Here is a 13,788-nt window from a genome sequence, read left to right on the forward strand (position 1 = left end):
TTCATTTAAATTCCCAGAATCCCAGAATTGGAGAGTGGGAAGGGGCCTCAGTGGCCCTCTGCTCTAATCCTTACACGGAAGTAATGCTGCCTCCACAAGAGCTCATACAGGCTCTGCTGGAAAGACCCCCAAGATGCTCGTTTCCAAATGGCCCATCCTCCTTTGGGACAGCCCTCATTGTTACAATGGTTTGACCCAACATTAAACTGCAATTCCCCCCCCCCCACTGCTCATGATTCTCCCCAAGGGGACCCAACAGAACCAGCCCAGTCCATCTCCTCCAATATTTCTTCAAATTTCTTCAAATATTCGAATTTCTTCCAATAGCTCTTCAAATATTAAAGACAATATTTGTGTCCCCTCACTCCCAGTCTTCTCTTCTCCATATCAAACATGCCCAGCTCTATCAACCACTTCGGTCACAGCTCCCACTGGTATAGTGGCAGCCCCACTGACCTTGGTGTATGCCTTCACCTGCCAGTGGATCTCTGTCTTCAGAAGGTAGGTGGCACAGTAGATAGAGCACCAGCCTTGGAATCAAGATCACAGCTCAAATCTGGCCTTAGGCACTTCTAGCTGTGTGACCCTGGCCAAGTCACTTAACCTTGTTTGCCTCAGTTTCCTCATCTGTAAAATTAGCTGGAGAAAAAAATGGCAAACCACTCCAGGATTTCTGCCAAGAAAATGTCCAATGGGGTCTCAAAGAGTCAGACAAAACTGAACACATCTCCATTTTACAAACTGTCCCTTAGGGAGCCAGCAGAACCTTATGCTTAGAGACCTGTGGCAATTTCATGCTATGGCACCCAAGCCAATTAGGCTTCCTCTTTCCAGATCCATTACTCCCTTCTGTTCCCCATCAAATTCACAGCTACAGGTGATAAAGCACTAGACTTGAGGACAGCAACACTTGGGTTTGGGCCCTGCCTTGGGCAGTTACTAGCTGTATGTTGGTATGTCACTCAACTTCCTTTTCTCCTCTGTAAAATGACCCCATGTTATGCGTTATATAGGCAAGGTCCAATCTTAGAGGTGGACCAAAAATTTATTCTGTCTTAAGATAATGTTGCCCTATTCAGAGTTTACTCTGGGAAATCTCAGACTAAAGGGCATACCTAAGCCTCCACAGATGTGAATAAAAAGATCCCATACAAGCACGCAAGGTACCAATGCTAATATCAGGTACAGGACAGCCTTTATTTCATCCCACAGAAAATGCAGAAGATGGGAAAAGGTCATGCCTGAAAACACTTGAACAATGCACAATAGCCCATAACATTAACACAATTCTCCTACTCTTCTGAGTCCCAATTCTCCACAGGCCCCTAGGGATGTCCAGGCATAGTGCCTCTTTCTAGTCTGGACCTCCCTCCAAAGAGAACTTAACCGAAGTCTGCCACAACACTGTGATGTCCCAGCAAGTTCTTCTTCAATCCCACAGAGACACATGCAGATCTTCAAACTTATAGACTTATTCTAAGGGCTTGAATTTCACCAGAAGAGAAATAAGCTTGGGATTGCTAGACACAGAATCTTGTTTCCCATCAAACACACTGTCCAAATAATAACTCAACCATAATGGACAAATGCAGAGGAGAGGCCCCTTGCCCCTTGCTTACACCTTCAGTCTCATCTCACATTCCTTTTCACTCTCTGAGAGGCAGGATATTCAGGAAATTCACTTTCTAGTAATAGAAGGTTGGACCCTCCGAGGCTATCACTGCTCCAGAAATCCTCTCTCCCACATTGCTTTGAACTGGGAGGTAGAGCTCAGGAACAATGTTTTCCAGGAAGACCCATGAATGAGCATACACACCACACACACACACACACACAAGAGGATGCCAGTAGCTACCATCTTGGTGGGTCAGAATGTCTACTCTCAGGTCATAGGATTATAGAGTTAGGCCTAGAAGGGACCTTAGAGGTTATCAAGTCCAACCACTTCATTTTATAAATGAGGAAACTGAGGCAACAAGTGATTAAGTGACTTGCCCAGGATGGCACAGCTAGGAAATGCCTAAGGTGGGATTTGAACCCAGGTCTTCCTAACTCCAAGTCTAGTGCCCTGTCACTAGATAGGTGATAGGTGGCCCAGGTCTTTGGGATTTGGCCTGTACTGGAGGTGTTGGGGTGGGAGTCGGGGGAACGGAGGGGCAGGAAGAAGACAAAAGTTGGCCAGGAATTTGGACTGAACAGGTAAGAATGGGACTGTCCAGGTCATCTTCAGACACAAGGCAGCCATGTACAGTTTTTCATTATGGTGGTAGTGGTGGAACCCTGCCCTCTACATCCCCTTACCTGCTGCATCTCAGAATTTCTCCAGAGAAAGATGAAAAAAGAAAAATCCCACTTCCCCTAGTCCCAGTGGATATTCCTTTTTCTAGGTCAGCACAAAAAAGTGGGTCCCCCTACAAGAGCCACCACCACCACCACCCCAACACACACACATAAGATTCTTAGTTAATTGGTTTATCACATCAATGAAACCTGTCCTCTAGGAGGTGTCAAGACTCATGCTAGGGGGCAGCTAGGTGGCACAGTGGATAGAGCTCCGGCCTTGTAGTCAGGAAGACCTGAGTTCAAATAAAGCCTCAGACACTTGACACTTAATAGCTGTGTGACTCTGGGCAAGTCACTTAACCCCGATTGCCTCACCAAAAAGCAAAAAAAAAAAAAAAAGACATTCATACTCTAGCAGTGATGTAATTTGAAGGCTAGGGTGGCAATTCACTCTTTAAGCTGATGAGGGAACTTCAAACTCCTACCTTAGGACTTGGAGCATGGGTGTGGAGGTGGTAAATGAGTATACGATCCTACTGATAGGGAGCAATAACCACTGTGACAACGATGACAATATAAGCATTAAGGCAACACTTCCAGGTTTATAAAACACTTTACAGATATTCTCTCATTTAATCCTCACAACAACCCTGAGACATCGATGGCATTATTATCTCCATTTTACAGATGAAGAAACTGAAGCCAGCACAGATTAAGTGCCCAAGGTCACACAGCTAGTGAGTGTCTGAGGCTAGATTTGAACTCAGGCTTAGCATTGCCTGGAGGAGAAAGTTGGAGGTTTGTGAAATTATAGGAGATAAGACTTGAAAAGAAGATTGGAACCAGATTGTGGGAAGCTTTGAATGCTAGACTAATGAGTTTATACTTTATCCTTCAAATAAAAGAGAACAACTCTCAGATTTGCCACTTAAAAGCTGTCCCTTAATTATTTTGTGCCCCAGTTTCTTCCTCTGTGGAACAGAGGATTGCACGACTTTTAAGGTCCCTTCCGACTCCAAATCTATAATTTTATCATAAGAGCCATTTTTCTTTTCATTTTTTTGTTTGTTTTTGCTAGGCAATGGGGTTAAGTGACTTGCCCAGGGTCACACAGCTAGTAAGTGTTATGTGTCTGAGGTTGGATTTGAACTCAGGTCCTCCTGAATCCAGGGCTGGTGCTCTATCCACTGCACCACCTAGCTGCCCCCATAAGAGCCGTTTTTCGAGAGGATTACCGAAGAGTCAGCACACACTGGGGGAGATATTGAAGAGTATAAATGAAGATGCCCTCCGTCCAGAAGCCTAGGAAGAAGGTATAACAATGATCAGCATTAGCATTGATACAGCACGTTACAGAGCACTTTTCAAACATTTTCTTACTTGATCCACACAACAATCCTAGGAGGCAGGCACCCATTTGTCTTCCCCATTTTACAGATGAAGAAACAGAGGCAGGCAGAGGTTAAGTGACTTTCAGGGCCACATAGCTAGTAAGTGTCTGAGGCTGGATTTGAACTCAGGGCTTCCCAACTCCAAGGCCAGGCTCTATCCACTGTACTACCTAGGTGAAGCAAGCTGAGGCAATGAGCTCAGAGTCAAACCAGAGCTTGGCTGTCCCCTGTCTGAACACCCAGGATCCCACCAGGGCACACCAGACCAGCAAAATAGAGGATTGGAAACCAAGGTTCCAAACCCTCAGCTGTGCCAGGAAATGCATGTTTTTGGTGTGGGGCTGCTGCCTGGAGAATGAAAAGAAAACCCCAGGAAAGGCTGCTTCCCATCTGGAGCCTGCAGGCCCCACCGCCCACCCTCTCTCCCTCCCACCATCCGGGAGAGAGAGTGGCTAATGAGATGCAGACAGGGCCCAGCCTCGCCTGATTTTATTAGCTTTTCTTGGAAATTTCTAAGGTTCCATTATCCCCCCCTAATCCCATTTGCCACACTCTGCTTGTATTTTGACAGGCCCAGTGTGGGCTGATTTAGCCAACATCCGCTGCAGAGCGGAGGAGGCCAGCCTAGAGTGAGCTCCTCCTGAAATCTGGAGGCCCTGGGGCCGCTGCCAAGCCACCCTGACTCCCCAGGGACTGCAGGAGACCGGGCCATTCCTCCATCAATGGCTCTGAGCAGCCTCAGCCCTGTCTTGTTCCAAGGCTCCAGCACAGGAGGAAAGGGGCTCTCTAAAACAAAAAAAATCCAACTGCATTAAGGTTCTCCCCATCCCCCACTCATCCAACCAGCCGAAATATCCAGGATAATTGTTATTCCAGCTCTCAGTGCATTAATCCTTGTTCTCCTCCACCTCCTGGTTTCTATGTCTAAGAGCCTCAGTTTGGCTTTCTTAAAATGCCTGTGATTTATTTTTTAACCAGTGGCTAGGTAAGTACCTAGCACAGGGCCCAGCATATAGTAGGTGTTTAATAAATGCTTGCTGATTGATAGATGGGTTCTTTACTTTGAAAGAGGATGTGTCCTAGATTTAGAACTGGGAAGACCCTTAGAAGCCCACAAACCCCACTCCATCATTTTTCGTTCATTCGTTCATTCCTTGTGCATTTACCTATTTACTATACTAGGCACTGGGGTTACAAAAAAACAAAAGCATCCCTGCCCTCCAGAAGTTTACATTCTATTGAGAGGAGAGGAACGGTCACTGATAATAGAAAATATTATAGGAAGCATTTTCAGGGTCGGGTGGTAGGCACCAGCCAAAGGCATGGGGGTGGGGGGAGTTTCTGGCAGGGCAGGACATCTGAGCCGAGGCACAAAGGAGCCTGCCATCCCAAAGAGCCTGCCATCCTAAGGAGCCCACCATCACAAAGAGCCCACCATCCCAAGGAGCCTGCCATCCCAACGAGCCCCCCATCCCAAAGAGCCCACCATCCCAAGGAGCCCGTCATCCCAAGGAGCCCACCACCACAAGGAGCTCGCCATCCCAAGGAGCCCACCATCCCAAGGAGCCCGCCACCACAAGGAGCCCACCATCACAAAGAGCCCACCATCCCAAGGAGCTCGCCATCCCAAGGAGCCCACCATCCCAAGGAGCCTGCCATCCCAAGCAGCCCACCACCACGAGGAGCCCACCATCCCAAGGAGCCCACCATCCTAAGGAGCCCGCCATTCTAAGGAGCCCACCACCACAAGGAGCCCACCATCACAAAGAGCCCGCCATCACAAAGAACCTGCCATCCCAAGGAGCCCACCACCACAAGGAGCCCGCCATCACAAGGAGCCTGTCATCACAGTCTAAGCCTTCCCTGACCCTGGAGAACTGAGGAGGGACAAGGCAGGGCTCGGGGAGGGCTCTCCAGGAAGCCTTTGCTCTCCTCATCACCCAAGTCTGAACCTCTGCCCAGGAACCAGTTGGTAGAGCCAGGGCTGAATAACAGCCCAGGCTTCAAACCTGGCCTTAACCCTGGGTGGCCTGGGCAGTCATTTAGTACTCAAACCATCGAAGATGTCCTTATCCAGTGACAATCCCTTCTCCCTAAGTATTAAAGCCAGGGATGAGCCTGTGATTTCACTGGCACAGGAAGCTCCCATAGGAAAGAAGCCCCTTTACCAGCATATTTGGCACCTTCACTGCAGCTGAGCCTCATAAAATGACCCAGTGCTTTGCCCAGTCACACAGCCAATATGTGCCAGAAGAGGCAGCATTTTAACCCAGGGCCTCCCTAAGGCCAGGGACTAGCAGGTTTTTTGTCTTTGTGTCTCTAGCCCCTCCTACGGTGCCTGGCATGCAAGAACCACAAGCCCATCACAGAGTCACAAAACCCTAAGATTTTACTGCAGCCCAGAGAGGCTCACAGATGGGCAGCATTTGAACCCAGATCCTCAGACTCCAAATCCCACATATTTCTCCCTATACCACACTGGATTTTCACAGAATTTTAAAGTCAAAAGGGCCTCAGTGGCCATCTAACCCTGTCCACCTACAACACACCCAACAACGGCTATGCAGCCTCTACTGATAGGCCTCCTGGACAGGGACGCCTCGCCGCCACCTTGGGACCAGCCTCATTGTAGGACATCGTGCCCCGAGCCCAGAGGCTGCTGAGGGACTGTGATACCACAGGCTATGGCTGAGAAGGTCAAAGTCAGACACAGAGGAGGTTGACGTGGGCTCTGACATTGCTGAAGGACCCCAGGACGGGCACACTGGGCTGATTCAGCCCTCGTGGGAGAACAGGGGAGGGCCAGGCACTGACCTCTGGAGCAATCAATTCCCAGACCCTGATGGAGAAAGCCTAGAACCCTCAGAACAGCTATGGCTTCCAACCCACCACACCTGCCTCCAACCTAGCCCCTATAGCCACCATTGTGGAGAAGAGAGGTCCAGTCTTCATCACCACCAGCAGCATCTGCTTACCAATGCCACCCACAGGAGATAAGCATAGGAACCCTGGGAGAAGCAGCCCACACCGCTGGTCCTGCTGCCAGCCCAGCCCTCATAGACACCATGTGGGCAAACCACTCCCGCGAAGAGCCCAGCCATCCCCACCGAGGGGCAACCAGTTACCACCCATCCAGCAAGCAAGCCAGACCAGCTGAGGGGAAACACAGGAGCTGCAGCCTGCGCCAGACACGGCAGACCTTCCCACCCCCTTCTCCCCTCAGCTCTGAACCCAAGAACCCTGGGAGTAGTCAGGCTTCCAGCCCAGTGCCCAGGCTCCTGCAGGGGCAGCTCCCGAGACACAGAAAGGAAAGTCCTTGTCACCAAAGTCCGCGGCGCTGCCAAGTGGCACAGCATCAGAAATCTGTATGATTTTACCAGTGGAAATGACACTGAAGACGAGACCTGACCTTCTGCTTTGCTGCTGTGCCCTAAGGACCCCAGTCTGACTTCCAGCTACGGCCTCCCATATCTATTGTACCTCGCCCCTTTCTATCTGTATGCACACAGTAAGTGCTTAATGAAAGCTTTATTCCTTGACTTATCTTTAAAATGAGGGCGCTGATTATTTGACCTGTCCATGGTCCTCTTGTAGCAAGGGCAGGGGTCTCCTGAGAAGAGAAATGAAGGGGAAAGAGGAGGCTGAGGACAGCTCCCAGAGCCTTGAATTCAAGTCTTCGGGGAATTTGGACCTGAAGGAATGGAAGCCGTGGAATACTGATCAGAAGTGGAACGTGATGAAAGCAGAGTCTCAGAGAGGCTTAGCTGGCAGGTGTGAGCAGGTGTGAGCAGGTGGGCCTCAGTGAAGGGAGTCTAGGTGCCTTAGAATAGGCTAAGCCAGCAAGAGCCTGAAGTGGGGGTGGGGAGAGGGAGAGGATGAGGGAGCTGCCCCCCAAGCGGGTCTGTTGGAGCAGGAAATGTTAGGGACCTCAGGAGAGACTGTAAACCAGCCCCCTAATATTACACATGAGGAAACTGAGGCTAAGAGAAATGAGGGTGCTTGTCCAAAGTCACAGAGATGATAAATTCAAGTCAGAATTTGCACCTGGGTCCTCTGACTCCATACCCAGGGCTCACATTATTTATGAGGGTGAGAAGAGGAAGGAAGCAGAGGCCACTCAGCAGGTTCCAGCCTAGGGCTGAGGGGGCTCTGGCCCAGAAGGGAGCTGGCTTGGAGTGGGGGGCAGGGTGGAGAGGAGGGGGGCTCCCTTTGCTCAGAAGAGATGATATGTAATGGAGAGTGCAGCTAAGGGGCTTTGGGGGTTTGATTTTAACCTAAATTTGGTTCCCAGGGGCAACACAGGTTTGCCTCCTTCATCCTGTGTCTATGTGTCTCTATCATACCCACACCTGCACACACATAACACAATCACACGCACATGTATAGGTGTGTATAAACATGTGTGCAAACATCTGAACGTGTATACACGCATATGTACAATTACACAAATGCAGTCCACAAACACATACATGCCTCCATATACACCTTCACACTCACATAAAGGATAGACAATCACCTACATACATACAAATTATAAACACAATATGCATTGTACATGTCCATAATATATCTACATATGTATGTAATTGTACCTATAAATGTATATATATAAATTGTGTATATATGTATAGTTTACCCATAGAGTCTATACCATATATGCACACATATCTACTTACACGCAAAAACACACGTGTGTAAACACATATACACGTGGAAATGCACATGTGTATATAAGCACATAGCCCATAGCCACACACCAGTATCCGTACATACACAGCTGCACAATACTTACAGATGTAAACCCACTGCACACGCACACAGGTGTGCCCAGACAAGAAAGGGACCAATCCAAAGGCTGTTTATAGCTGCTTATTCCCCCAGGGGCTTCTCTCATTTGGGAATAATGCCAGGGGACAAAGGTTATCTCCCAGCTTTCATGCCCTTTTCTTTGGCTGTCCATCCGACACCAGCCAGCCCCCCTGCTACCCCACGGACATCTCAATGTGGTCCTTCTGCACCAGACACAAAATAGAAGGCTCCCATTGTGCTGTGCCCATGTGGGTGGTCAGAGCTCAGTGGGGCTGAGACAGACTCCCTGGGGCCAGAGCCCTCCTTCCCAGAGAACACTGGCCAGGCATCCAATGCCACCCTTGGCATTGGCAGGCAAATCCTGTTTGGATTCAAATGCGCACGAGATGACCCTGGCAGGCACTGAGGCCCCTGGGAGGATGGGGGCTTGACCACCCTGACATTCCTTCCCACATGCTGACCCTGAGGTCGCTGTCTGAAGGCATCCTCCAGCTAGCCGGCATGCCTGGACAGAGGGAAGGCTCTGGCCGGGGACCCTTCACTCAGGGCAGGCAGATGACCAGCCCAACTCTCTGGACACCGGGAGTCCCCACAGTGCTGGAGTGTGCTATCATTACTCTTTAAACCAATGCAACAGAACTTTCCATCCAACGAATTCTTGTCGGCCCAAGTAGCCCCTTGGGATGTTACATACTTGTTCCAAAGATGCCATCATGCCTAGAACTCTTCCGGAAAATGCCTGCAGAGTGAACAGCATGTTATAGAGCAAGGACCCGTTCCCTGGGGCCCAGGGACTTATCCTTTAGTTAATATTTGATAACTGCCTCTGCATAATTGGTTTCCTCTGTAAACCTGATGTATTTCATTTTATGCATTAAAAAAACATTAATCTGAGAAGGGCTTCCCAGGCTTCTGCAGACTGATTTCCAAAGGGGGCCAGGACACAAGCGAGGTGAAGAGCCCCTGGGATCCAGGCTACATTGCTGAGTGCCTGTGTGACCTTCTCTGGGACATGGAATGCCAGAATCTCAGAGCTTCAGGGAGCTGCAGAGGAGCCCTCCTTATCCAAAAGCCCCCTGACTGAGGATACCCTTTAAAACCTTCCTGATGAGAAGTCATCTGTAGCCTCTGGTTCAGCCTCAATGATACAGATGGTTCCTCTTGAGACAGCCCCGGACCCTTGGGGACACTTCTATTACTGGTGTCAAGCTTCGATTCACCCCTTGGTCATAGCCATCCTGGATCCTCCCTCTGGAGCCAGCCTGGATAAGTTAAATCCCTCTTCCACATAATAGGAAGAAGGAAGAAACAAAACAAGCATTTACTAAACACCTACTGTGCTCCAGGCACAGTGCGAAGCGCTTTACTAATATGATCTCATTTGATCCTCAGCAACCCTGTGAGGTAGGTGCTATTATTATCCCTGTTTCATAGTTAGGGAAACTGAGTCTGACAGAAGTGACATGACTTAGCCAGGGTCCTCCAGCTACTAAATACCTGAGGGCAGATTGAACTAGGCCTTCTTGACTCCAGCGCTCTCTGCACGGTGCTGCATCCTGCCCCACCCCCACATTCTCTCCTCCTTGCTGAATATCCCCTGTTCCTTCAAGCCATCCTCAGGTAGTATGAACTCAGAAGGCTTTCACCACCCTGGCTGCCTCAGTTTCCTCTTCTGTGAAAGGATGAGGTTGGACTGGTTCATCTTTGATCTGCGTCCTGTTGTGTCTTAAGGCTAGAGACTGTTTCCTTCATTTTTCTTTGTTCCCCCACCCCAGGGTGCCCAGCAAATAAGGGTGAGGATGCCATGATGATGATCGTGGGAATTATTATCTTCCTCCACATCAGAGCATGAAGGTGCCCAGGAGGAAGCCAGAGACCCCGGCACTCTGCCGTCCAAGCTGGACAGTCAGAGACATTGACACCCAGCCCTGGGGGCGCCGGGAGCCCTGACCTCCACTGAGAACTGAAGAGCGGATGAGGCTGGATGAGAAAGGATCCCGACAGACACAGAGCACAGGGCCATCCTTACGGCAGCTGGAGTGCGGTGAGTGCATCCTCCGCCAAAAAGGAGAGACGGAGGGTGTCAGGGCATACCTCCCAGGAAGAATGTTGGAACAAAGAGCTATCACCCTACTGCTCGATAGTAGAATGAATGAACAAATGAATGAATGGAGTGAATGAATGAATAAATTTTGGGTTAGAGTTTGAATGAATATTTATTAAGCACTTACGAGGTTCCAAGTCCTGTGCTAAGCACTGGACAAGTGATGACCAAAGTAAGAGAGTCCCTGCCCTCAAGGAGATTTTATTCTAATCCAGGAGAAAACACATACAGTATAGGAAAAGAGGAATGAAGGAATGAATGAGTGAGTGAGTGAAAAGGCTTTCATTAAGTGCTTACTGTGTGCCAAGCTAGTTGGTGCAGTGGAGAGAGTGCCAGGCCTGGAGTCAGGAAGACTCCTCTTCCTGAGTTCAAATCTGGTCTCAGATACTTAATAGCTGTGTGACTCTGAGCAAGTCATTTCACTCTGCCTCAGTTTCCTCATCTGTAAAATGAACTGGAGAAGGAAATGGGAAACCACTCCAGTGTCTTTGCCAAGAAAACCTCAAACGGGATCACAAAGAGTTGGACACGACCAAAAAATGACTTAATGACAGCATGTGCTGAGCAATGTGCCAGGCCAAAGGAATACACAAAACGGGGAGAGCCTCTGCTATCAAGGAGCTCCCCCACGAATCTCGTGCCCCTGTCCCTCTCCATTCCTTCTCCTTTCCTTTCCTCTTCCTCTCCCTCCCTCCCTCTCCCTCTTCCTCCCCTCTCTCCTTTGAATTTATACATATGTAATACACATATATAATTACCATTATTCCCACTTTACAGAGAAAGAAAGTGACCCAGAGAATCGCCCTGAATTTCTACTTTGGTTCTCCCTTGTCTACCAAAGTGTCTTGTACTTAATTCATGCTTAATGAAAAGTCTGTTGAATCAGGTCTCCTGAAATATCTGAAAGGAGGCCAGATTGGGGGAGGAGGGGCATGCTGCACTGTCTTCCAGTGATGTATGGGCACATTTCTCACCTGAGGATAAAGCAGCTACGTAATTTTAATTCACTCATTAGCTCTCTAATTGGCATTAATGGGAAGCTTCACTAGCAGTTAGCCAAGGTTTAGCTCATGACTGCTTGAGCCCTGGTTTGTGCTGGATAGAATTAGCTGCAGGTCGGGTTTTCCCATGACTAAGGATTTCGGCTGTCAAGGGAAACTAAGTTCCAAATGACCAAGGCCATTGTCACAGAGGCCTTTGAGGCGCCTGCTACTTCTAATTACCTTAAAAGGGAAAGGTTCATTTCAGTTCAGCACAGACTGGCATCTCTGCCCCTTCCTGCTCTCTCACTGAGAGACAAAGAATGAAGGGCTGCCCAGGCCAGGCCAGGCCAGGCCATTGGTACCAGAAACAGCAATGGTGGCCACCAGAGAAAGAGGGAGGAAGCTGAAGGTCACCCTCATCTTCTGTGGGGAGATGACCTTCACAAGAAAGCCTAGAGGACTCTGGAAACTCATCCTTGCCTTGTCTAGGAAACTAGAGGGTCAAGTGACTGCCTGAGACAGACAGACAGAGACACAGAGAGAGAAGAGACAGACAGACAGAGACAGAGAGACAGGAGGGAGACAGAGAGACAGAGACAGAGAGAGGGGAGAGAGACAGAGAGAGAGAGAGAGAGAGACAGACAGACAGACAGAGACAGAGAGAGAGAGAGGGAGAGAGAGAGAGAGAGAGAGAGAGAGAGAGAGAGAGAGAGAGAGAGAGAGAGAGAGATACCTTCCCTTCCCCAAGGTCTCCTTGGACCAGCGGACAGCAATCGACCAAGACTTACCAGGAATGAGATCTTTCCCAAAGAAACTTTTGTACTTGGGGCTGTGAGAGATGCTGGGGATTCATATATACCTTTGGGACTACTGATCACTCCAATGATCCCTGTTTTAGCATCCTCTGTAACACTCTGAACTTCGCATTACAAGTGAGGAGCTGGTGTCTTCATTCTTGCTGGTGCCTGCCAGACATTCCTCAGGTTTCCTGGGTGGGGGCTCATAAGCCAGAGACAGAGATAATGTCTCGACTTGTAACCCAAGCCTTTGTGTCCTGAGAATCTCTGTCAAGACAGTTATAGAGGAACCAAATATGGCCTCACACTGCAAAATGTCCTTTCTCCAAGGATCCCCAGGAAGGGAGAGTCATATTATGTCTCAGTTACCTTCCAGGAACCAGAAGAGTTGAGGATTCTTTTAGGTTCCTATCTCCATACCTTTGCCTACGCTGTCTCCTATGCCCAGGATTCACTCCCTTCTCAACCCTACCTCTGTTCAAGCCTCAGCTCACATTTCACCTCCTCCAGAAGATCTTCCTTTCTCCTTCTCCTTAATTGTTAGTAAACTCTCTCACCTTCTTCAAATGATCTCACACATACCTTCTGTCTACCTATTGTATCACTCACATTAGAATGTAAGCATATTGAGGGGAAGGAGCCAACTGGTATGGACCACAGGCCAGCACCCTGAGGTCCAAATCCAGTGATCTTTCTAGTGCACTATGCTTCCATCTCTATCTAATCTCTTAGGAGGGTTGGGAGGAAAGCCCTTTGAATTATAGTGTGGCATGCCTTACTCAAACTGGAAACCCACTGGGTCAGAGTACTGGCTTGCTTTTTCATTCTGTACATGGTCAATCTTGAATATAACATAATTGAGCTAGTGTTATTTCCATGGAAAAGCATCTCCCCTTGGAGAGCTGGCCTTGGCCAGATCCACCCCTGGTCATGCTGGCTCCCAGGGATTCTTCCAGCGGCCCAAACCAGAGAGAGAGCAGGGGCAAAGAGAAAGACAAGAAGGACCTGGGGCCCTGAGTTCCAAAGCCTGAACTGGAGTTGGAAGTTAGCCACAGGTCAGAAGAGAGCAACGTCTGTTTAAACACAGGAGTTGGCGAGGGGGTGAATCCTCTATACAAGAGGCCTCTTTTCACATTTTTTTCAGCCAATTCAGAAGGTGATTCTTGCTGCCTTCAATCTCTCTGTCTCTTCTTCAATTGGGGCATTTTTTTTTTCAGTGTAGGGTTTCTGAGTGTTTTGTGCATTTTTCTAATTTCATTTAACCACAGGATCAAGAACTGGAAGGATCTTCACAGATCATCCAGCCCAGTCACCTATATTTACATAAAGGGAAACTGAGTCCCAGACTTGCTCAAGGTCACACAGCAAATCTGAAGCAGAGACAGGATTACAACTAATTTCCCAGGTCCCCTTCTTGAGCA

This window comes from Phascolarctos cinereus, unplaced genomic scaffold (assembly GCF_003287225.1).
Source record: "Phascolarctos cinereus isolate Bilbo 61053 unplaced genomic scaffold, phaCin_HiC Scaffold_3;HRSCAF=262, whole genome shotgun sequence".
In the NCBI taxonomy this organism is placed as follows: domain Eukaryota; kingdom Metazoa; phylum Chordata; class Mammalia; order Diprotodontia; family Phascolarctidae; genus Phascolarctos; species Phascolarctos cinereus.